Here is an 11,193-nt window from a genome sequence, read left to right as displayed (position 1 = left end):
GGGAGAAAAACTTGGACTCCCTGCAAATGTAGTATTCATACATGTCTGAGTATTCATACATGTGCCTTGGACTCCAAGGCACATGTATGAATACTCACAGGATGCAATGACATATGTTCTCGCATATGGGCTCCTAGATTTATTTATTACATTTACGTGCAATTCTGCTTGGGTTGAAATTAGAGATATTTTGTTACCAGGACAATCATCATCGGATCGTCATGATATTACAGCACGTGTGTTCAAACAAAAATGATAATCTTTACTTGATTTCATTGTGAAGCGTCATGTTTTTAGAGAGACACGGTGTTGGGTGTACTCTATTGAATGGCAAAAACGAGGATTGCCTCAGGCACACATTCTAATTTGGCTTATTGAAAAAAAACCACCTTCTAAAACTGATCAGATATCAGCAGAAATTCTTGATGTCACCATAGATCCAGTCTTATTTCAGATCATTGTCCAAAATATGTTTCATGCTCCGTGTGCATCACCATACATGTCTGTTTGAAAATGCACTAATGATATCCTAGAGAATTAACTGCTTTTTTTCACCATTAAATAAAATTTGCATTTCAAATCATAATCGCAAATGTCATTTACACACTTAAATACAAAATTCAAATTCAAATTGAAAGCGTTGCAACGCACGCAGGGTACAGCTAGTTGTAAATATAAGACTTTTTTAAAATTCCATTTCACAGGAACTATAAAGTACGTTCTTGTGTCTGATTTCGTAACTTAAAATATCGTCTGCAATAATTAATTAGCATATTTGCGGTCACCCCCTCAATTCATTAAGATTGAGTCCTAGAACGTAAAGATCCGATCATTAGAACAAAAGTTAATGAGGGTGGTCCGTATTTTGTTTTTCTCTCTTGGAGGATATAAAAAAGCATTGATCACTTAAATCACAAATATTTGATAATTTCTTAAATCACTGTCGAGAAAAGCATGGAGTTTGAAAAACAAATTAGTAAAAAGTGCTCTTAGAATAGAAAACTATTTCATGCAAACATGAATTAAAACTTCTTAATATCTTCATACTTAATGCCTCTATCACACGAGAGAAAAATATGTGCAACTGCAAGTGTAAGTGAAACTCTAAGCGCAATTCCGCCGTTCGGAGTTGCCGAAAGGGTTGCTTAATTGCCTGAACGGTTGCATGTAATTGGGTTACCACATTTTGTTATTTATCTTTACTTTTGGCTCATATTTTATTTTATTATATCATAGTTTCTGAACGATGTTCGTAAAGGGAGGAAAAAGAAATCACAGACGCTGTAGAATATTGATTGATTTTGATTTAATTTTTTACATTTGTATTTGTGTTAAGTCTTTTTTTCAGCAGCAAATTAAAATTCTAAAAAACTTTATTCCCCCAATAGTGAAGTAGCATAGTATAAAAAGGATTATGATTTCTATCTCATAATATGAGATGATATTAAGATATCATTGAATTTCATGCTGCGTCCCCTGAAAGGATAAAGGGGTGAAAGGGAGATGGACTTAAATACATGCTGCGTCTCTAAAAGGATAAGGGGGTGAAAGGGGGATGGACTTAAATACTATCTAGAATTTTGAAAAATTTTTTTATCTTGATTTGAGTGGCTAAGGTACAAAACATGGTGCGTAGCGTTTTTGAAAAGTGCTTATTTTCGATTTTCATTTTTTAAAGGCCCTTAAAGGTGCTTTTCTTAATGGGTGTTTTTAAAAGGTGCTTTATTTTCCCTTTTCGAAAATGAAATTTATGAAAGGGAATGTCGATTTTCGCCACGTATTATGTAAAAACGTGTTTTTCACATTTTTCTATTTCACGTTTTCAGAATTCATTCAACCACGATCAATTTCAGCGTACCGTCAGTCCATAGCGTATGAAAGCGCCAATCATTTTACAGGTTTGGTGAAGTACTTGCGAGTCCGCATGTGCGTCTAGTGAGCTGGGTTCGGTGAGATCCTTGCTTTCTCATGTGCAACTCTGCTGTGTTTTGCAAGATATTCTCAATTTCGGGCTTTATTTTTCACCCTCTGAAATCGAACCAAAAAATCTCTTGATCATTTTTTAATGGCTAATATAATCAAGAAAAGAGTTCTTTGTCAAATTCTAGTTATTTTATCATGATCATGTGAAGTCTGAGATTTATTTTGCATTTTGTCAATTTACATAGTGCTTAAAAATATTTTTTGAGTGCCTAAAATGTTCTTAAAAGTTGCTTATTTTTTGTTGAATTTGGCTCCGCACCCTGTAAAAGCATAGTTTATTTATATATATTTACTATCTAACATGCTAGCTAGGCAAGTGCGGTATCGTTATCTATGTATACGCTAAATCGAATGAGAATAAAAACAAGCTGTCTGATTTAATAGTTTAGCTACTCGAAAATTTATAAAAGTTTCATGTGTAGAAAGGACAATTTTATGACTTATACCATTTTATGCAACTGACATTGCTATCTAAACAAGTAAGGCATTTCTTCAAATTTAATTTTTTAAGCTTAATTAAAAAACATAGTCCTTTGAAATAATTCTTTAGAAGAAATGAGTGTTTAATGTATGAAATATACAATTTTTGACTTTCCTTTTGCTCATAAAATATTTATAACATCAAAACTATCAGTTCTATCAAATCAATTCTATTTTTTTAATTTAGTCTAAAAAATACATAATAAATAATGTCTATACTACAATGTGTCAGAATTTTATTGTCATCAAATTAATTTACATTGTATTAAAGAATCATCACGCTCGGTGGCTGAGCGGTAGCTCTTCGCGCTGTCGTGCCACAGGTCCCTGGTTCGATCGTCGGGCCGAGCAAGGTTGACTAAGCCTTTCATTCCTTCAGTGGGTCGATAAATAAGTACCAAGCATACTTGGGAGCTAAACACTGGGGGTTTCACGTATGGCTGACTACCTAACCGTAACAAATGCTCCTGCATCCCAGAGCCCAAAGGTCAAGAAAACTGAGATGGGCACAGAAGGCCTTGGCCCTCTGTGGGCTGTGCCGCTGAGTTTAGTTTAGTTTTTAAGGGATCATCAATTTTATTCATTTACACATTGCATATCAGGAGTATCACTTTTATGAAAATTATTTTTTCCAATTTCTTAGTAAAATTGTTTTTTAAATATAAGAGGATTTTCATTGTCATACTTACAACTTATTATTGTAAAATTTAAAACATTCTTTATTGATATGAGATAATTTAATTAAAAATTATAGGATTTATTTTAGGACAAATTTATTGTAATATACAGTATATAAATTAAAATTTATTTATAACTATGAAAAAAAAAACAATATTTTATTAAGAACATACTTTTTATGTATCATATTATTTTGTTACAGACTTTTACATGTTTTGTTTTGCATTTTAAATAATACAAGAATCAATTTAAAAAACAAAACATTTATTGTCAAGTGAAACATTTAGAACATTATTCATTTTCATTTCTTATTTTTTAATTTCTTTCATAAAAACAGTATTGCATCTCTTTGCTTCTTCACCAGACAAACCTTACAGGATTATACGAAATATCTGAAATAAAAGAAAGAAATCACTTTCATGATAAAATTTTACCAACACATTATTAGAATAAGAGAGATTAAATACCATTAATTTGAAATCATTTAAGTCCTTAGGTTATCCCCTTTAAACTTATTTTAAGTTTGACAGATATTTTGATTAGAGTTCTAAGATTATTCTATACACTAATGAAAGATGGCAGGTATATTTGCTTTTGTAGTTCTTATGTTTGGATTGAAATTTGTTTGAAGAAAAATAGATTGTATTTATGATCGAAGACTATTAAAAATTTATGTATATTGAAAAATTAGTAAGGTACACTTACTTACTGTCATTGTAGAAAAGCTAAGTATCAAAATATAAATGTGAAGTATAAATAAAAAGTAAAGTATCATTAGTAAATCATCACACACACAAAAAAAAAAAAAAGAATTGAGGGGATGAATGTAGAAACAGACAAGGAGATTGGGAATTTGCATTTTCGATTTTCAAAAATTAAAAGAATTCTTAGGGAAGAATAAAATAATTAATTGAACAAATAATTATAATAATAAAAAAATTTCAAATAATCGGACACATGCTTTTACAATCAACAGTAATAAAGTTTAAAATTTGAAAATAAAGAAATATAATCATTATTATATTTTATGTTATAATTAGGACTGGGCTATAAATCGATGTATCGAGACATATCGATTTAACGCATATATCGGCAAGACGATACAGCGACTTTCATTCAAGGCGATGCATCAGAAATCTGATTTAAGCCGTCGAGTAAAGACAGCGAGCGCAAAACGATATAGCGATATAAGACACGCAAGGAAAGAAGAAAACGATATAGCGATATAAGACTCTTCTCTTACGTTCCGATTTCGACTCGCGCTGTGGAAGATGATGTTCGTTTCGTTGAAATGGCCTTGATGGGTGAGCTGTAGAATCAGAATCAGAGTTTTGAGAACATATATCGTTATATCGCATTGTTCCTCTTCGCACCTCTTAGCTTTTATTTTCTCTGTCGCGACTTTTCTTGTAAATTATTTTCAGTGGGACTAACTTCGTGTTTGCCGATGCTACCTTGTTCTGAAGGCAATCTATTATTGAAAAGAATATATAAAGAAGAGTTTTTTTTAAAAAAACTTCTTTTTATTTTTAAATGTGAAAATTATCGGCAATCTAATTTAGGCTCCCATAAAGAATTGAATTTGTTAGGTTATTTTTTTACTTTCTTTTAATTTATTAAAAACTTTTTGGATGAAACTTCTAATAATTTAATGAGTTTTTATTACTGATTTTAAATTTATAAATCTTGTTGTTTTTATTTTCAGAAATAAAGTTAAAACAAAATTTATTTTTGTCATTTGGATTTGGACATAAGTCAATCAACTTTGCTTATACAAAGAAAATTTGACAAGTTTGCGTATTTTATTCATTTTTTTAAATCATTTAGCACTTCGTTTTATTAGAGAGTAAAATAATTTTTTTTAAAAAAATATTCTTTTCATATTATTTGTTAATTAGCTAAATATATCATCGAATATCACAATTTTTTTAGTTCTAAGAAATTAAATCTTACTTTGTTTTTCGTTCATAATTCAGTCATTATTTAATTTAATTATTTATCTGAAATGATAAGGTCCCGCAGTGGACTGAGTTAAGACACAGTTCCCTGCAGCTCACCGAAGTCAAGCATCACTGGCTGCGGTCATTGTGCGGGTGAGTGACCACTTGGATCAGTCTGCGTAGGGACCGAGGGTGTGCGGTATTGGTCCTCGTTAAACTGTTCTACCGTAAAGTGCTCGACTTCGCGTGCAGGTCGTCGAGCTACCGAAGCGGGGGTGCCATCCCATCTGCAGAGGATCAAAATTGTGATGGCATGTCTTCGGATCATCCTCAGGAATGTTTCCCAGACCTTCGCCAATAGCCCATTGTGCAGCTCTAGTGTGACGTAAATGAACTATAATAACTGAAGCGATAATAATAAAAAATAGTGTTTTAAAAGCGTTTTATTTTCTAAAATTTATTTAGCACTTTGTTTTAAACATACAAATCATTTTTAACGTTTCATTTAGAAATTGAACATTATGATCAAACTTAATAATTATTTAATTATTTATGCATAATAGTATAAGGAAATATTAATTTGCAAAAAACGCTTTAAAAAAATTTTAACACTTCGTTTTACGCGTATTATGAATTTCTAAATAAACATTTCAATAAATATTTTAAGTAAGATTTGTACATTGTAGTCAATTTACTTAATATCTTTCTTAAGCAAAACATACATATCTTCAAATTTAGAAATTGATTTAAATCAATCTGAGTATGAAGTTTTGATAGAAATCTGACTTTCTGTGCCTTACAAGTAAATGAAATTCAAAAATACTATATCGCGATACATCGCTATATCGCGATGCAAAACTGACGATGCATCACGATATATAATTTCTAATATCGCCCAGTCCTAGTTATAATGTAACAAAGTTTGGCGAGTTGCTTGGCGAATATTTCAAAGTAAAGCTTTTCGCCAGTATAAATCTTTACATATATAAAAATAGAAATTATTTCTATTTAAAGTAATAAAAACTTTGATCGGAACAAATTATAATAAGTTTTAATTTTGTTAGCTTAAAATAAATAAATATTTTAAAAGAAAATTTATCTAGAAAATAGTGTACTATACTCACCGATACTAAAATGATGTGCAGGTTCCTGTTATGGTAGTACTACATCAACTGCATTGAGATGGTTATTTCATCGTGTGAAAGTATTTTTAATGCTTTGATTTTAAAGAAAATGTTATTATTAAACTAAAAAACTGTTCCGTTTCGTCTATAAAAAAATTTCATCCGATCATCCTCTTCACCAACGTCGCCGCCATTTTTATTTACATTTGTATATGTCATCACATAAAATTGAAACGTCATAAAAGCAAACGATCTGATTGGTTCATGAAAGAAATTGCCTGAACGGTTGCAGATATTTCGTGCAACCGTGATTTCTATATCACACGAGCAATTTTTGGAGAAATTTCACTTACAGTTGCACTTACACTTGCAATTGCACATATTTTCTCTCGTGTGATATAGCCATAACGAAGCAAATTTTTTATTAAAAATCATTTCGAACATTGGTGAAAATTAAGTTCTCCAGTTAAGTTTGTCTTCTAAAAGTAGCGAAATAGTAACTTCATTTCGAAAGTAGTTTGTAGTCGCTACGTTTAAAAAAAAGTTGTAATTAACTACAAATGTAATGAAGTAGTTGTAAATAACTACAAAGAAATTGTAGTTTTTCCGACCACTGCCCGAAAGCTATCACTTGGATTCTTTGGAGTTAGAAGAGAGCGCTTTCTCAGAATTTGAGAGGAAGAATACTCTAAGTGATATTTTTGTGAATTCGAGTAAATGAACTTTTTAGTTTATAATTTAACAGTACTGTAACGTATCAAGCTATGTTACGAAACAGTTCTTTGTTTTATTAAAAAAACATTTATTCCACAACGACAAATACAGTAACGGCATTAAATTACGGGTTAATAAGAATCCTTCAATAAAATATAGAAAATTCCGTAATGGGTTAGAATAAACTTACAAAAAAAGACATAGAAAATCCCTTAACGGGCTAGTATTAACTTCAAATTCAAAAACTATCTTCTAAAAAACAACGACTCTCTGATGTTCCATATTTATCGCCTGCTTTTATTTTTTTTATTTATCTCTTGATGTGTTTTGTTTATTTTATTCATGCTTTTGCTAGCCCGTTATTTCTCTAATATTTTTACTTTTATTAATGCTTTTGCTAGTCAATTATTTTATATTATTTTTAGACTTTATAGTACGGAATGAAGACTATATCTTGCCTTCATTTAATTCGCACGTATTCATTTGCTGCCAAAAGGCAAGTTGTCAAAGGTTACTCGTCGACTGTTTACTATGTACTTGGATTGTTCTTTCATTCCAGAAACTGAAGATATTTGGAATAACATCTTGAGATCTTTGGAATTAAAAAACTTAGCAAAATAAACGAATGTTGTATAATTAAATAAAACTAAATCAAGAACTTTCTTGGATAAATTTAAGCATTCTTTTTAACAATGTCACTTATATGTTTTATTAGTTTTTATTTTATTTTATAACCGTCGTTGAACAGCCGACCCAGTTTTGGGTTTACGACTACTAATGTTCAACTCCGTAGCCTTGTAATTTTGAACCAATCCAGAAGACAAGGAAACTCCTGGATCAACACCCCCAGAGGTATAATTTGTTATGGGAACATGGGGGACTTTGTGACTCGACTGATCTAACGTGCATCAGTCACCATTTACTACCCGGGGAGTATTCAGCTAGGATCGAACCCACGACCTCTTGGACATGGGCTTAGTGTCCTACCAACCAGGCTATCCCGGGCCTATCTTTTATTAGTTCTTCAACTCTTCCCAAAAATGTTCGCTTTTGCAGCATAAAAGTTAATTAATATTAAAATCTCGTATCACTTTCTTCCCACCTAACTTTACACAAATTTCTCTCTCTTTTAAATAGAAAATGAGTGTGAAGCTTGCTTATATAGTGATTGCTTAAAAATGTTAAAATAAAATTAAAAAAACATTTTAAGAACAAAACCTTTTTGTTACAAATATCCTAAAAAGAACTAATACTATACAACCAGAGCACACTCATTCATTTAAAAGTATTTAACATGCCTATAGGCAATTTCCAACCATTTCCATTTTAGGAGATGAATTGTTCCATAGAAAAGCGTATGGTTTACTTCCTTCCGGCGCGTGACACTAATTGAGAAAATGGAGCTCATAAAAATCTTGAAATAAGAATTTGATAAGAGTTAGCTCTTCTTTTCTTTTCATAAAGATGCCACTCTGCCCTCCAGGGTTTAAAATAACACATTCTGTTGAATCAAAAAAGGCCCCTCGGGGATATAAAGTAAAGAATACCTTCCGCCAAATGAAAGGCAGACCACAAGTGCCAAAGAATACATCAAAAAGGATTAAATAAATGAAAAAAAAAGCAGGTATATAAAGTTTCCTGCCAAACCCCATTCATGAAATGCAAAGATAATAGAAGAGTATTGTCACGTTTCCATGATATTAGGCTTTACTTAAAAAATAAGCAAGTGAGTTCCAGAAATTTAATAGTAAAATCAGCACACAAATTACTTTGTAACAGGAAGAAAATAAGAAGAAGCCAAGGTTCACATATTTCAGACAACTCTTCTGATTTTCACGAAACACCTTAGTAAAATAATTAGAGGGGTAATATATAAAGGTAGTTTTTTGAAGTAGCACTTAAACACATCGCTAAGAGACTTTTTTTTTTAAACTAATTACATTTCGCGGTGGTCTGATTCTTTGATTCGTTTTAAATTGAAATTACTCAACCAAATTATGCAATCATCCTCAGTAATGGCAAATCAATTTTGCTACTACTTAGAAAATTGCTTAGATTGAAGAACGTTGAAGTGGATGAGTTCTTAAAATAAAAATGCAATAAGTGATTTATTCATTATTAAAAACATTACATTCCTACATTTTTGACTTATACACTGTGGTGACTATAAGTTCTTTTTCATTTATTTTCAAATAATATAATATTGTTAAAATAAAATTTTAATAATAACTCATTATAATATTTTTTTTAAAAAAATAGTTATATACAGTGTGCAAAATAAAAAAGTGAACTCTTTGAATAACTTTTGATCCAAGGATCAGATTTTCAAGTACAGTACAGAACCCGTTATCCGGAAATCAGAAAACCGGAAAACCAAAAAACCGGAACGAAATTCGATAAATTTTCCCGCCATTTAAAAAAAAAATTTTTTTTTTCTTCATAAGATTTTAGGATTTTTCTTTCTTTTTTGAAGGATGTTCACCTTACCATCATTTTGGAAATAATCATTAGTATATTACTTCATCGTTTTTCTTTCTTTTTAAGATTATTTCCAAAAAAAAAAATTTTTTTATTTGGGTTTAACAATAAAAAAACGGCTTTTTGTAGCGATTCAGAAAACCGGAAAAATCAGTTATCCGGAATAGCGATGGTCCCGATCGTTCCGGATAATCGGTTCCCTACTGTACTAAGACTAAATAACTCTTAATGGTTCGCGGACCTCACATTAAATATGCTTATTAATTAGTGTAGCAAAAAAAAAAAAAGATACTTTTTCTAAATAAACATACCTTTCCTTCCCTACACGAATCCGGATTTTTGACCTTCAAAATATGACAGGGGTGGGGGGGAAGGAGCCGCAAGCTGAAAAATACGGTGCCAATAGTGGTCGAAAGTTTGGACTTTAAATGTTAATTTTAGTTTTTGCATATTTCATGTATCTTGCGAACCATTAAAGTTTACCGACAAATGCTTTTTTTATTTTTTGCTATCTACAATTTTAAGATTCGTTTATCCACTAATTTCATGCAAAAAGTTATTTTTTATAATTATTTATTTTTTATAATTATTTATTTTTTTTAATAGCAGCCGAAAAAAGTTTGAGTTGTGAGTTTGTGAGATAGACAGTAGTAGTAGTACTTGATTTACTTTGTACGACTAGAAGTGTACTACGGGCTAGGAAACATCGCTGAGGATGATCTGAAGGAAGGCATCACAATTTTGAACTCCTGCAAAGGTGATGGCTCCCCCGCTTTGGAAGGACGACACCGCGGACCCGCATCAGGTTGATCATAGTGGTCACCCACCCGCTCACTGATCGTTGCTAGTGTGCTTTACCATGGTTATCTGCTGGGAACCGTGTCTTACGATTAGCCCACTGTGGGATGTGAGACTTATAAATCATTGGAAAGAATGTCATTTTAAGTTGTATAATTAAAAATTTGAGCACAAACAAGTGGAATATTTTTTAAAATAACAAGTATTTAAAGAAAATTACAAATTTGATTTCTCACGAGGAATTTGATCCGACGCGACACATGAAAGTGCCTAATAATAGACTTTATTGTATGTAAATAGAGTAATGTCATATTCATTGACAAATAATACTGCCGATAGCTGATATTCCAGACTTAAGGGTACACTTCCCTGACAATTTCAGCTTTTTCACTGGTATTTTCAAAATTCGCTTGTTTCACAAAGTGAGTTGTCATACTGATATAATACATAAAATGCTTAATGTTTCTAAAAAGGCTAACATTATTTCATTATTACAAAATCACAGAATAAATAAGATTATACTAATACTTATTAATGCTCAACGTCCCAACGGATTTTTTAACTCTCGTTGAACAACCAACACAATTTTTTGAGCTTAAGGCTACAAATGTTCAACTCCGAAGCTTTGTAAATTTGAACCCATTCCAGAAGAAAAGGGTACTCCTGGAATGAGTATTGGGTGAAATCTGCCTTCGTGGATGACATTTTGATGGAACTAATCCGTATTTGCGTTACAGGGAAAGGAAAACGATGATTAGTCTGACGGCAAAGGAACTACCACTGATCCGTTTACTACGGAGGGTATTTTACGTCACCACAGCAATCACTGTGGTATTCGTATCAACCAGTCATCGCTGGGATTCGAACCCAGTTCACCTCATTGGAAGGCGAACGCTCTACCTCCTGAGCCACCACAGCTCCGCTCTTGAGAATTGTATAAGCAGAAAACAAGTTTTTCTGAGAAAAAAAAATGGATCTTGACAGAACAAGTCTTTTCT

The 11,193-nt window shown here is 31.6% G+C and overlaps 1 long non-coding RNA gene across 1 annotated transcript; it reads right to left on the bottom strand.

The window, feature by feature from the left end:
- Positions 1 to 3,388: 3,388 nt before the first annotated feature.
- On the bottom strand, positions 3,389 to 6,569 carry LOC147816519 (uncharacterized). The gene is made up of 2 exons (XR_015434898.1): positions 6,206 to 6,569; positions 3,389 to 3,533 (listed from the first exon to the last, which is right to left on the bottom strand). It is a non-coding gene; the product is annotated as an uncharacterized LOC147816519 (long non-coding RNA).
- Between the last annotated feature and the right edge of the window lie 4,624 nt (positions 6,570 to 11,193).

Source organism: Parasteatoda tepidariorum, chromosome 1 (assembly GCF_982258835.1).
Source record: "Parasteatoda tepidariorum strain Cologne lab strain chromosome 1, Ptep-v5.0, whole genome shotgun sequence".
NCBI lineage: Eukaryota > Metazoa > Arthropoda > Arachnida > Araneae > Theridiidae > Parasteatoda > Parasteatoda tepidariorum.
This window is presented reverse-complemented; position numbering and strand designations above follow the sequence as displayed.